Below are 15266 nucleotides of genomic sequence, written 5' to 3'. Positions count from 1 at the left end.
TTTCTTGGCTAGATACTCAGCAGCGGCCACAGGACTGGAAAAGGTCAGTTTTCATTCAAATCTCAAAGAAGAGCAATGCCAAAGAATATTCAAACTAACACACAATTGCACTCATTTCACAAGCTAGTAAGGTAATACTCAAATCTTCCAAGCTAGGCTTCAGCAGTATGTGAACCAAGAACTTTCAGGTGTACACACTGGATTTAGAAAAGGCAGAGGAACCAGAGGTCAAATTGCCAACATCCACTGGAACACAGAAAAAGTCAGGAAGCTCCAGAAAAACATCTATGTCTGCTTTATTGACTATGTCCGAGCCTTTGACTGTGTGAATCACAACAAACTGTGGAAAATTCTTAAAGAGATGGGAATACAAGACCACCTGACCTGCCTCCTGAGAAACCTGTATGCAGGCCAAGAAGCAACAGTTAGAACTCAACATGGAACAACAGACTGGTTCCAAATTGGGGCAAGGGTATATCAAGGCTATATAGTGTCACCCTGCTTATTTAACTTCTTTGCAGTGTACATCAGCCCAGCAGTGAAATGCTGGGCTGGATGACTCACAAGCTGGAATCATAAACTGCTGGGAGAAATATCAATAAACTCAGATATGCAGATGATACCATTCTAATGGCAGAAAGTAAAGAGGAACTAAACAGCCTCTTGATGAGGATGAAAGAGACCTTGCTGCTGGAAAAGACTGAAGCAGAAGGAGAAGGGGACGACAGAGAATGAGATGGTTGGATGGCTTAGTGACTCAATGGACATGAGCATGAGCAAGGTCTGGGATATGGTAAAGGACAGGGGAACCTGGAGTGCTGCAGTCCATGGGATCGCAGAGTCGGACATGAATGACTCGAACAGCAATGATAAGACAATATCATCTAAAAAGTGAAGAAATTTTACTTCTTCTTGACTTATGTGTCTTTTATTTCTTTTTCTTGCTTACTTGCTCAGTCCAGGTTGTCTGGTACTATGATGACTAAGAGTGATGACAGTGGGCATTCTTGTCTTGTTTTTGATCTGAGCTTTCATCCTGCCACCATTGAGCACAGTGTTAGCTGTGGGCTTGTCATCTGTGGTCTTCATTATATTGAAGCATGTCCTTTCTATACTCAATTTGTTGAGAGTTTTTAGTATAAATGGATGTTGAATTTTATTAAATGCTTTTTCTGCATCTACTGAAATGATCATATGATGTTTACCTTTCATTCTATCAATGTGGTATATTAATTGACTTAAGTGTGATGAACTATCCTTTTATGACAGGGATAAATCTCACTTGATCACAGTCTATGAACTTTAAATTTCCTGTTGATTTCAGTTTAATTTTTGTGAGAATTTCTGTATCTATATTCATCTATATTGCCTTTACATATTTCTCTTTTCTTATAGGGTTCTTATCCTGTAGCAGAGTAATGCTGGCCCTATAAAATGAGTTTGGGAGAGTTCTCTCTTCTCTAAATTTTTGGAAGAGTTTAAGATGAATTGGTATTTATTCTTCTTTTAATGTTTGATAGAACTCACCAGTAAAATATCCAGTCCTGGGCTTTTAATTGTTGGGAACTTTTTCATTACTAATTCAATCCCCATAGTGATTACTGCTATGTTCAGATTCTCTGTTTCTTCCTGACTGAGTATAGAAGGTTGGATCAGTAAAACTCTGGAATCAAAGCATGACACAGCAGAGGGGTGAAACTAAAGATAAATGCATGTCTACACAGTGCAAGGTGACTCCCCTCTGCTCTCTTCCTCCACATATTTATCAGGACTAGTTCTTGATAGTAGACAGACCAAATGTGAAAAGAATGACACTTCAGGACTTCCCAATGGAGTAACAGCTTCTCTTACTAATTATCCTATAAAATTCTTTATTCTATGTGACCTATCCAGAAAATGCCTCCAATTTCCTCTTGAGTGTCTCATTTTTAATTATGGTTATCCAGGAGAAGGAAATGGCTACTCGCTCCAGTATTCTTGCCCGGAAAATCCCAAGGACAGAAGAGCCTGGTGGGCCACTTGGTTGTAAAGAGTCGGACATGACTGAGCACACAACACACATCCAAGGATCACCATATATGTGCCCATACCAAGAGCAAAAATAACTCAGAAGAAACAGGCAGAACTTTTAGGTGGAAATTTCAAGTAGATCTTAAGATATTAAAAAGGAAAATGCATTCTTGAAAAAATATCACAATGCTATGCAAAAGGGGCATATCATCTGGCCCATGAGGTATGAAGTTATTGTAACATGTGACTTCTTATCACTGCTGTTAAAAGAAAGGAATCTTCCACTTCCTCTTCACCTCTTCTTGCTAGTTGGCATGTGCTCAAGGGGCTGGCCCAACCATGATAAACAATAAAACAGAAGCCATGTGAGGAAAATGATAGGGAAATTAGAGTGGCTAACACTAAATCTCTAGACCAATAATGCCAACCCTCAAATGACAATGTTTAGACAGGTATCTAAAGAGAGAAATATTTCTGTTTGATTTAAGGCGCTATTATTCAGAGTCTTTCTATAGCAACCAAATCTCATAATTAGTACATAGTTGATTTTTTCGGTAAGCACACTGATAACACAAAGAAAAAAACAGGAGGTGGCAAACTATTAAAATGAATATTGGGAGCAAATCCAAGTGACTGTCATAAAGCTAATAGCAAATACCTGCATTTTTGACAAAAATATCAGTTGATTCAATATTTTAACCAAAATATCTATAATCAGCATTAACCAAAATATCAAAGGATATAAATACCATTTAAGGAGAGCAAGGTCTCAAAATGTTTACCTTTATTCATTTTATTTTTTTTTCTCAAGAAGCTACTGAAGATATGTTTCACAAAACTTATGAAAGCTAAACATGAAATGAAAATCATGTGGAAACCAGGAAACAAGTATTCAAGATATGAAGAAGCCATGGCAAGAAGAAGGCATGAAGACTTCCCATGAACATGGTAAAAATATATTCCATGAGAACAGCTGTTTTGCGGGTCTAAAAACAACCCATTTAAACTGCAAGTAGAAGACAAGAGTGTTTCAGAACAGTGAGTTCAAGGAAAAAAGAATGGAACTGGTAGTTTACCTAACTACGTATTTGAACATTTTGAGGAGTTTCATAGTTATCTTAGAAAGTCTGGGTTAATCAATCAGCAACAGGTAGAAAGACAATGCACCCACACCCAGATGAGGTCATTATTAGCACCAAGAAAACCAAAATGTTGTCCTAAAAGGGAAATGTAATCATAGTAAATGATGGGAATCACTTTAATTAACACTTATACCCATAAAAATGTAATCAGTAAATACTGCACCAGAAATTGAGACACAAGAGGATTGGGAAGAGTATAAGGTGAGCGGAATGGGTAAGAGGACATTGAATAAGAAGGTTACATTCTCATCTTTCATGGTACGCAGTCAACTGTTTTATGAATAGAAATACCCAGAAATGGCAATAGGCTATAACAGTAATCAGAAATACAATGAAACATGCAAGAACAAACAGATGAATGAGTTGCATAGGTGTGTCTCTAGGGAGTAAAAATCATAGATATGAAGGGGTGAGGCAGAAACTGCTGTTCTCAATTACAGTACTATTTTTATAAACAAAACTTATGTATTTAAAAATGGATTAAAAAAAAAACCATAATCTTTATATACTTCTTGCCTTCTGCCCTGTAAAAGTTTCCAAGGCAAAGAAATGCAGATTCTTTACTTGCTTGGAAATAGAAGAAAGAGTAAGCCAGGAAAACTGAATGTAATATCAGTTGTAATTTGCCTACAGCACTTCAGTTTGGATCATTGCTAGTGTAATATAGAGCAAAGAAACAAGTATTGTTTTCTGATTGCCTGAGTTCTTGCCACCTCCATTTCCCCCCAATCACCTATTTCAGTAAGAAGAGGGTACTGAAGTGAGGCAGAATCTTAGATTTACTAACGAAATGTATTCAGCAGACTAAGTGTGCTGGTAATTTCTTATCTGAAATCCAAATAAGAAATGTATATTTCATATTAATTTTTGGAGGGATAAGACTAGTCTCAACAGAAATTATAATAAATTTAAAAGTATATTTTTATATCTTTAACAAATTTAATCACATTGAATGATAATAAAAATCTCTCTGAGGTTAATAAAAGCATGCAGAAATGTTTCTACAACTTTAATAACTGTTGTCTTTTTGTGCAATGTGATTAGGAATAATGTATACCTTTGCTTTTTTCTCTTTGCTTGCTTGCTTCCTTCCTCTTCTCTTTCCTTCTCTTTTTAGACCATTTCTCTTAGAGAATAATTTTCTTTATCCTCTCCAGAAATACTGGATTACAGGCATATTGCTTTCAAACAACAAGAGCAAACCTCATCAGTTTAAGAATGGAGAGTGCATCATATAATGAGTTTATGTCTGTATCTCTGTTACCAAATGGATCTAAAGTGACATCTCAGGCCTCTGTTAATGAGATTGTCTTATGTAAGGGAATCTGGTAATGGGATCATAACAAATCCAATTATTTAGAGATAATGTTAACACAAATCAAATTAATTAATGTTCAGTTTGCCCTTGACAAACAAAAAAATTAAAAGAGTTAACCAGAAACACAGGGTGATACTAGTGATGAAATATCATATTTTAGGATCAAAGTCTAGACTTTGTAAATTGCGAAGTTGATAGAACAAAAGTAGCTGTGCTTTTGAAAAAGATATTTCAAAGAAAAATGTTTTCAAGCCCATCAACAACTGATTCTTCTTGATCATCCAAAGCCACATTAGGCAGTTCATTTGTACTTCCAGAAATTACAAGTACTATTCTATTTTCTAAAGTGCTTTTCTTCTATATACAATGTGTTTCTCCTTCAAAAACTACTAAAAAGTCACACCATATATGCAGCATCCTTAGCCTAAATTTCAGTTGTTCTATGATAGCCATCACTACCTTTATTTAAATGCACTTTAATAGATGTTGATATGTTTGTTTATACAATAGCTGTGCTATTGATAATGGAAATGCATGTTATACAGTAATCATGTGACTGTGTGGGAGAAATATTTAGCTAGAAGTTCTTAGATAATTTTTCATACCACATAGAAATAAGTTGAGGTATAATGTTAAGAGAATATATTGCTATGAATTATGTTTCTTTATTAAAGAACTGCTTATGATTAATGTGTACATGAAAATGAAAATATATTTAAAACACAGACTGAGACCCGGCGGCCGCCGGCCCTCGGGTTCGGTCGCCCGAGGACAGCTCTCCAGGGGCGGGAGAGCCACCGCCGCTCCGTGCGCGCCCCGGACGCGCTCCTTCGCTCCTGGAGGGGTCTCCTCAACAATGTAGAATACAGAATACTGACAAGAGTATTAGCAGTAAACTAAGAAGAACAGAGAAATTGAATTAAAAGTGAGAAAATGGAGAGAGTCAAATGCACAGGATGGTTGGATGGCATCACCGACTCAATGGACCTGAGTTTGAGCAAGCTCCAGGAGATGGTGAAGGACAAGGAAGCCTGGCGTGCTGAGGTCCATGGATATGAATGAGCGACTGAACAACAAGAAGATGTAGACTGAATAGTATCTTGAACCTGTCCTGTTCCATTATACCATTTTACTACAATGTGGCCATGCTTAGAGTTGCTTTAAAAAATAAAGTTTTCATATCAAGCCAAAAAAAAAAAAAAAAAAAAACACAGACTGAATTGCTTCTGATTCTATGTGTTACATCAGCATACCATATTACTTATTTAACTACTATTATATACATCTCTGTCTAATGCAAACATGAAAGAGAAAAATGAATATTTGTTCATATGTCATAAAATTGTTATTTTACTAACTCATTCCATCATTTTTTGAGAATTATGCAACAAGTTTCTTCTAAATGCAGCAAACATAGACATAGAGCATTACACAGCCAAAATTCCTGTTCTCAAGGAACTCACTTATATTTACTGTGATGGAAAAACAAATAGAACAGGACACTTAAACACAGAAATAGAAAAGCAAACTAAGAATTGGACAAGGTATTTTCAGGTAGTGATGAGTGCTATGAAAAAACTATGAGTAACGATGGAGATCATGTACACTTTGTTGCTAAATTTATCCAAAGAGATTCATATTAGTTGAAACCTGAATGGGTAACTTTGAACTAAGTATTTTAAAATCTGGAGTCAAACCATTTCAGTCAAAGGAAATAACAAATGCTATGACCTTGTAACCAAGCCAGATACTTTTCCCTAGAATTCTTTTTCTCCTTCATTTAATTAAAAAAAAAAAAAAAAAAAAACAAAACCTTCTTCCTCTAAGTTTAAGCAGGACACATATCCACATTTCCCACACCATTACAGGAGACCCTGTGAAATGAGCATCTATGGACTATGAATGGATATAGGCTTAATTCATAGGTCACGATCTGTAAGGATATGGTCTCTGATTTCTTATTCCTGTGGGTTGAAACTTGTAAGTGATGCTGATAGCTAGTTTAATCAATGCAAACAAAGACAAATCTCTAAGAAGCTATGAGATTAGCAAGCTGGAGGGATCCTTTGCCTACCCTAATGTGTTACATGGAACAACAGACTGGTTCCAAACAGGGAAAGGAGTATTTCAAAGCTTTATACTGTCACCTTGCTTATTTAACTTATATGCACAGTACATCATGAGAAACACTGGGCTTGATGAAGAACAAGCTGGAATCAAGGTTAGGAGAAATATCAATAACCTCAGATATGTGGATGACATCACCCTTATGGCAGAAAGCGAAGAAGAACTAAAGAGCCTCTTAATTAAAGTGAAAGAGGAGAGTGAAAAAGTTGGCTTAAAACTCAACATTCAGAAAACTAAGATCATGGCATCTGGTCCCATCATTTCATTGGAAATAGATGGGGAAACAGTAGAAACAGTGATAGACTTTATTTTGGGGGGCTCCAAAATCACTGCAGATGGTGACTGCAGCCATGAAATTAAAAGACACTTGCTCCTTGGAAGAACAGTATAACCAACTTAGCATAATAAAAAGCAGAGGCATTACTTTGCCAACAAAGGTCCGTCTAATCAAAGCTATGGTTTTTCCAGTAGTCATGTATGGATGTGAGATTTGGACTATAAAGAAAGTTGAGTGCTGAAGAACTGATGCTTTTGAACTGTGGTATTGGAGAAGACTTTTGAGAATCCCTTGGACTTCAAGGAGATCAAAGCAGTCCAACATAAGGAGATCAGTCCTGGGTGTTCACTGGAAGGACTGATGCCGAAGCTGAAACTCCAGTACTTTGGGCACCTGAAGGGAAGAGCTGACACATTTGAAAAGACCCTGATGCTGGGAAAGATTTAAGGCAGGAGGAGAAGTGATGACAGAAGATGAGATGGTTGGATGGCATCACCGACTCAATGGACTCAGAGTAAACTCCGGGAGTTGGCCATGGACAGGGAGGCCTAGCGTGCTGCAGACCATGGGGTCACAAAGAGTCGGGCAGGACAGAGAGACTGATCTGAGCTGAACTGAATCTGTTACATGAGAGAGAAATTAATTTCTGTTTGATGTGAATCATGGAATGTTATTTTTTCCATCAGTTTGGCCTGAACTATCCGTTACTTCTTCTACAAAGGAATAAACTTTGGTGTGTATAAGAAAATGCTAGAAAACAAGTATTCATGAAATAGTGAGCCTGAAGAAAGGTTTCAATAAATTATTTCTGAGAATTAGACTGTGATCAACTTCTCAATGGCCTTATCAATCCTTTCAATTACCTCTAATATGAAATTTTTCAGAGGAAAGTAAATTAATTTGGCTTTCTTTTTTAAAAGAGAACTTTGTTGCAAGCAAAATTGATTCCAGAGGATCAAATGCAAACAGAAACACAGTAACAAAACTATTTAAATCATCTAGTTGAGAGACTGAGAAAGGTGTGCTCCATGGAAAGTCTAAAAAGCATTTAGTTATATATTTGATATATGTAATTACTGGTAATAATATTCAAATACTCATTAAACATGTAATCATTAAAGACTGCCTGTGTTTCACCAGCATGTCAAAAACTGGATAAATAATGATGAATAAGACATGATCCCTAAATTTATTGATGACTATAAATAATACATTATAGATATATAATTTGAAATTGGAATAAGTGCTACAAAGAGATACACGTTAGGATGTTTGGGGGATGAAAAGAGAATTCACTTAATTTTAATTATGCCTCAATAAGGAAACACTTGACCTAATATGTAAAATATAAACAGTGATCTTGAAACTGATCTCCGGTGGAAAAGCAATCCAAGTCCTGGGCACTGTCAAATGGTTCAACGTGCGCAATGGTTACGGATTCATCAACAGGAATGACACCAAGGAGGATGTTTTTGTTCACCAGACCACTATTAAGAGAAACAACCCCAGGAAGTTTCTGCACAGCGTTGGGGATGGGGAGACCGTCGTGGAAGGAGAGAAGGGCGCAGAAGCTGCTAACGTAACTGGGCCTGGGGGGGGCGCCAGTGAAGGGCAGCCGCTATGCCCCCAACCGACGCAGGTTCTGCCAATTCATCCCCCGGCCCCGCCCAGCTGCCCCGCCACCCATGGTGGCAGAGGCTCCATCGGGCAGAACAGAGCCAGGCAGCGAAGGGGAGTGTGCCAAAGATTCCAGGCAGCGGCCCAGACGACGGCGCCCACCACCCTTCTTCTACCGACGGCGCTTCATGCGAGGCCCTCGGCCCCCCAACCAGCAGCAGCCCATAAGAGGGCACAGACGGGGTAGAACCCAAAAAGACAGCCCCATTGGAGGGAGACCAGCAGCAGGGGGATGAGCGGATACCCCCATCCAGATTCCAGCCCAGGTACCGAAGGCCTTTCCACCCCAGGCTACCCCAGCAGCCCACCACAGAAGGTGGGGATGGCAAGACCAAGCCCAGCTAAGGCCCCACTGACGGCTCCCAACCTGAGCCCCGGCACCCACGAACCCGTCCCTACTTCCAGTGGAGACAGCAGCAGCACCCAGGACCCAGGCAGTCCACAGCTCCAGAGACCTCAGCCCCCATCAGCAGTGGGGACCCCCCAACCACCATACTGGAGTGATTACAACTCAAAGGACACCCAGAGCCACCATCTGGTATCTGCCAGTTTTTCCAACTGAGCTGTATCCTACCCAGCACCTCCCTCCCCTCTTTCCCATAATTCATGACATCAAAACACCGGCTTTTCCCCCCATTCCTTGAGACTCAGGAGGGCCAAAGCAACAGCCTTTTGCTTTTTTTTCTTTTCCACAACAGCAAAGAGTTGTGGAGAACTCTGGGTAGAGGAATGAACAAATGGTGTGCAGTGGGAACAAGTGTAACAATACATGACATGCAATGGGAAAGAACTGTATTATAGTAAGGCAAAAACTGTAAAGACATAATATGATAAAAACAACAACATTTCTAGTATATACCCAATAAATTAAATTAAACAATGTATAAAATATTAAAGACTATGCCTATAGGATATCTGTATAGCCAGAATGATTTAGAAATCAGGAAGACAATATTTTGAGTAGCTATCATTACCAAATACAGCTTTGCTTTCTCTATAGAATGACACTTCTAGCACAAAATTCGAATGCATTATGATGAGCGGATATATCCTGAAATTTCTCCATTCTCTGACATGTTTCCACATAACTTGTCTTATTGGTGAATCTAATTAATGATGCCTTTCAACTAAGATTATAACCTATTTCACTGCTAAGTGTCATTAAATTATGAAATATGTCCTAACAATTCCTAGGAATGTTTTTCTTCCAAACTTCTAATTTTCGTTTGTACCCTTGGATCTCATCTGCCATGGAAAAAAGGCTGTACCTTCTTTCTGTGTATGGAAGGATTAAAATCATTAAAAAATACCAAAGATATGAGGCAGATTAGCAAGTCTGAATGTCAAATTTACATCTTTAAAGAGTTGGGATCAAACTGGATTTTTCAGAAATACCCAAGTTTGTTCTGTACTTGAAAACTCACAACTGGACTTTTTCCCTTGAAAAACATCATACTTTAATTTGAATTAACATTTGTTTAAAATCAGTTTTATATTGTTACCTAATAGGAGAAAAATTGATTTTAATACTGTGACAACATATTTAGTTTATGTGACTCATTTTTTTCATGCCACATCTTTCTTATTAATAAGAAAGTAGTGTTTGATTTACATGTTGGTATTGACAGTCTTAATTTGGTACAAGCTACTGCCATTAAAACATGTCCTTACACATGGCTGAAAGTCAGTTCACATCTCACCCCTCTTAGTTATACAGCTCACTGATAGCTGTGTTTGCTGGCAATGGATTTTTTAAAAAATTAAAAAAGACTTCTTACTTCATATCACCATTATGGTAAAATAATGAATTTTTTGTTGTTGTTCAGTGGCTACGGCCTGTCTAACCCTTTTTTGACCTCGTGGACTATAGCCTACCAGGCTCCTCTCTTCATGGGGTTTTCCAGGCAAGAACACTGGAGTAGGTAGCCATTTACTACTCCAGGGGATCTTCCCCACCCAGAGATCAAACCTGAGTCTCCTGCATTGCAGGTGGATTATTTACTGCTGAATCACCAGGGAAGCCCAAAGTAATGAAGACAAATACCTATACTCACAACATGCGGACATTTAAGTTACAATTTAACAGACATTTTACTGGTTTTACTTGCTCAAAATTGTTCTTTCATATTTTTGTCCATCTCCTGACTATGCCCAGGTATAGTGTCATTGCAAAGTATCTCATGAACTTCCTTCTTACAGCAGATTCACCTGACACTTCTAATCATCATGCTCAGTATTGTTTTTCACAAATGTCAGGGCAAAGGTATATATACGTTTACATGTTAATATGTTGGTCTGCGAAAATCAAAGTGCTACTTTACAAGAACAAAGCACTGCAAAACTCTAACGTTTGTATTTAAAGTATTATACAACTGCTTCTGTCAACTTTTTTATTCAAGTCTTTCAATAATCCTCTTATTGTTAATTTATTTTGTTTAATATTTTAGGTGTAAATGCTGATTAAGTTTGGATGCTTTCATTGCTTCACCAGCCGGAAGAAAGAAAGAAAGAAAGTGAAGTTGCTCAGTCCTGTCCAACTCTTTGCAACCCCATGGAATGTAGCCTACCAGGTTCCTCTGTCCATGGGATTTCCCAGGCAAGAATACTGGAGTGGGTTGCCATTTCCTTCTCCAGGAGATCTTCCCGACCCAGAGATTGAACCCAGGTCACTAGCCAGTAAATCTCTGCAAATAACACATTAGATTTTAATGCTCTAGCAAGTTTTAGCAAGAAAACTGACCTCTATACTAATGAAGCCAGAACAGATATTTTCAGAGTTCTTTCCAATATTACCATTTTGGTTTAACAATATTACTATTTAGTTTAATAATATTGCACAGAATAATTATATCTTTTCAGGAAAAAAATTTTAGAGAAGCTTGTGTCACCATCTCCAAACTGGGGCTAAAATACACATTTCAATTTCCTCTTTAATAATGTTAAATGATAAAATTTTAAAATATATTTTATTAAAATTTATTATTAAACTAGTATTTCTTGCAAAACATGATTAGCAGAATGCCACCATTTTATATGTAATCTAGAAATATATCAGAGAATGGAGAAGCTTCAGGGTATATCTACTGATCATAATGCATTTAAGCAGTGTGATGATGGTTGTTCTGTCCAAATTAGGTCACTTTCCTCTGAAGATTTTCTTACTGAATGTAATTGAAATGATTGACAAGGCCATTCATAAGTTGATTTTAACATACCTTCAATGTGCTCACTTTCAGTGATCAACAGGTACTTTTTTTGGTAACTATTTTTTATGCCACACTTATTTGTATCTATTGAAATATACTTTTATCTCTGCTAAATCTAATAATTGTAACATGACATGTTTTATATATTTTATGTTCATTGTTTAGAATTTCTTTTTTTTTTTTTTTGGATTTTTCAAAAGTATTTGCTTATGACACATTGGGGGAAATAGTCCTTTACTGTATATGGTTTTAGGAGCATTGAGATAATTTATATTCCTACTCTACTTTCTTCCTGTAGTTTATGACTTTCAAAACACTTTTGTTTTAAAGTTCATTTGTATTTTCCTTTCCAGATGTAAAGTTCTTCAGGAAATTATATACAACTGTTTCTGGATCATAGTAGAAGCCTTATACATAGCATAAAAATCAGTAAGTAAATAACTGTGGTATTTATAACAGCACGATCACTCATATAGTATAACCCTTTGACAACACAATATTCTTGTTCTTAAACTAAGTCATAATAAACATATTCTACTACTTGATAATATTAGAACTGACAGGAAAGTCACTGGATCACAGTAACTCATATATATACATAAAATGATTCTCCAAAACACCAATGGTGTTTATCATGTTAACTTCCGGCTACTATGACTTTCAGTGACTTATTTTGTTCCTAGTGCTCTGCTGTATACATATATATTTCCTGTTATTCTATAATATACAGGTGATAATTTAGCAATAATTACTCTAAGCTCAGGGCTTCCCAGGTGGCACAAGTGGTTAAAGACCCCTCTGCCAATATTCTTCTGAAACGTAAGAGATGTGGTTTCAATCCCAGAGTTGGGAAGATCCCTGGAGGAGGTCATGGCAACCCACTCCAGTGTTCTTGCCTGGAGAATCCCATGTATAGAGGAGCCTGGCGGGCTACAGCCCATACAGTTGCAAAGAGTCAGACACAATAGAGCAGCTTAGTATGCACGTACTCTAAGTTCAATGCAATATAGTCACAGTGTCCACTTAAACTTGACATTTATCTTTATGTTGCATATATTTTATTTAATAATTATTTAAGATATTAGTAAGATACAAGTGTAGGTTCCTCAAGTGGTTTGTGTAAGAACCCCAATTAAATAAAACAAAAAAATTATGCTTTTTAATTCATTGCTTATTCAACAAATATTTACTGATTACCTATTATATGTCAGGAATGTCAAAAGTATTACATATGTAGCAAATAAGTAAAACAGGTATAAATCTTTGCCCATAAATGCCTTATTTTCTAGGTAGAAGAAAGAGCCCAACACTCAGAGTAATTCTTTCCAAAATTATCAGATAAAGAACAACAAGTTCACATAACACATTTAGATAATCATCTTGCTGCATATGTTCACCATTTAAAATATCAGCTTCTTTGGTCTCTTATAATATACAAAAATAGCAAACTGTCATTTGAAGTATATCTTTCTTCACAATTACAATTATTCCTCTACCATGAAGGTTAAATTCACTACAGCACATTTCTTAAAATAGAAAACAGTGCATTGAGTTTATCTACCATCTCATCCATTATACTTATGTAGTATTTAAAGAAAAAATTCATATGCAATGTCCACAGAAGATAGCAGTATGTATACCTTTTAGATATTCAAGAAATGTAATTATTATAACCTTAACAAAGGATTCTTCAGTGTTATATATTCCAACTAGTTTAGTCATTTCATACCCTAATACTTTCCCCCCCACAGATGCTACTTTATTGTTTTAAAGTAGTTGATTTATAAAACTGTCATCAACATAGTGCAAATTAATGATTCCAGCAAAACACATTTGTGATATCTTAGGTATGTGACAGGCAATTAAAAAAAATTGTTTTGTCTAAAATGTTAAATGACATAAAAGCCATACAGTAAAGTATTGAATAATTTAAGTAAATCAATGTTTTCTGAATTTTGTAGAAGTACAAACTGTCTTGGGTGCTAAGGTAAATCAATATAATAAAATAAAAATGAAGTGGTTTATAATGATGAATGCATGGGTTGATAATAACCAGAGGTAGAATCTCATTTAGCCATTGTAACAAACTACTTCCAGGCATCTTTTGTGCACTATTCCCATCAGAAAACATGGTATTATATAGTCAATTGATTTTAGCACTTAAATAGCTTTTCATTTGAAAGACACCCAGCCTCAGTATAAACTAAACCTTTCACTGAGTGTCATTAGTTATGGCTTGATTTAGAATGATAATACATATTTACTACCATTAGAACTATTTTATGCGCTTTATGTGGTTTGTAAATAACATTATATTTATGAAGACATGAGAAATGTTCATTTGTTGTGCTCCTATATATTTGTAGAATTTAGGATTTAGCATTTTAGTGCTTTTACTGATCTCTCTTTACTCTCATTCTCAATGGTAAATCAAAAGGAAAATATATTTAATTTCACATAGCTAGTTCTATATACAATTTTTAGTTTCCCATTTTGTTTACAAAATGAAGTGTGGTATTATATGTGTATGTAAGGACATGTTTTTCCTATATTATGTCTTTTGCGGTTTACAAGTTTAAGATATAATGAAATCTTCAGAACTTTACTACAGGAAAAAAAAAACAATGTATACATAAACACAAAGTTATTCAAAATTTAAGAGAATTCAGATTTACCCTGAATTCCTTTCACATTCACCCACCAAGGGCAAAAATTAAAACAATGAAAACTGCACTACTGTTTACGGTAGTGCACTTACAATTAGCACTACTGAAAATGTTAACATCAATGTTGTAGCACTGATGAACGTAGATAATTGCTAAAATAAATACTTCACTCCTTATCCCCTTTCTAAAAATACAGAAGAAGATCATCCCACAGAAAAGGCCAGAGACACTAGAAAATCACCCAGGAAATACAGGTGGAGAAAAGAGAAATTCTTTCTGAAGTGACAGCCCCAAAGTAGACAAAGATCTAATTCAGATTATAGAAAAGGAGAAATATATAATTGTCTCTCATTCACTCTTGATAGTAAATCATGGAGTATCAGGTATGGACCATATAGTCAAACTGTCTGGGGCTGAGTCAATTATTTTGCCTTGTGAACTTGGTAAAATTATTTGGATTCTGATACTTTCATCTTTGGAGAAAAGGAAAGATACACCCATTTGAATGCAGAGTTCCAAGAATAGCAAGGAGAGATAAGAAAGCCTTCCTCAGTGATCAGTGCAAAGAAATAGAGGAAAACAATAGAATGGGAAAGACTAGAGATCTCTTCAAGAAAATTAGAGATACCAAGGGAATATATCATGCAAAGATGGGCTCAATAAAGGACAGAAATGGTAATGGACCTAACAGAAGCAGAAGATATTAAGAAGAGGTGGCAAGAATACACAGAAGAACTGTACGAAAAAGATCTTCACAACCTGGATAATCACGATGGTGTGATCGCCACCCTAGAGCCAGACATCCTGGAATTTGAAGTCAAGTGGGCCTTAGGAAGCATCACT

General features: G+C 36.3%; 1 long non-coding RNA gene and 1 pseudogene across 1 annotated transcript in view; one reads left to right on the top strand and one right to left on the bottom strand.

The window, feature by feature from the left end:
- The window catches only part of LOC139032544 (uncharacterized), a 376189-nt gene that overhangs the window by 347625 nt on the left and 13298 nt on the right, over positions 1 to 15266 (bottom strand). The window lies entirely within an intron of this gene.
- LOC110139719 (Y-box-binding protein 2 pseudogene) lies at positions 3363 to 9401 on the top strand (annotated as a pseudogene).

The sequence above is a fragment of the Odocoileus virginianus genome, chromosome 32 (assembly GCF_023699985.2).
Source record: "Odocoileus virginianus isolate 20LAN1187 ecotype Illinois chromosome 32, Ovbor_1.2, whole genome shotgun sequence".
Taxonomy (NCBI): Eukaryota; Metazoa; Chordata; class Mammalia; order Artiodactyla; family Cervidae; genus Odocoileus; species Odocoileus virginianus.
The sequence above is the reverse complement of the archived record's forward strand: the minus strand, read 5'-3'. Positions and strand labels throughout refer to the sequence as shown.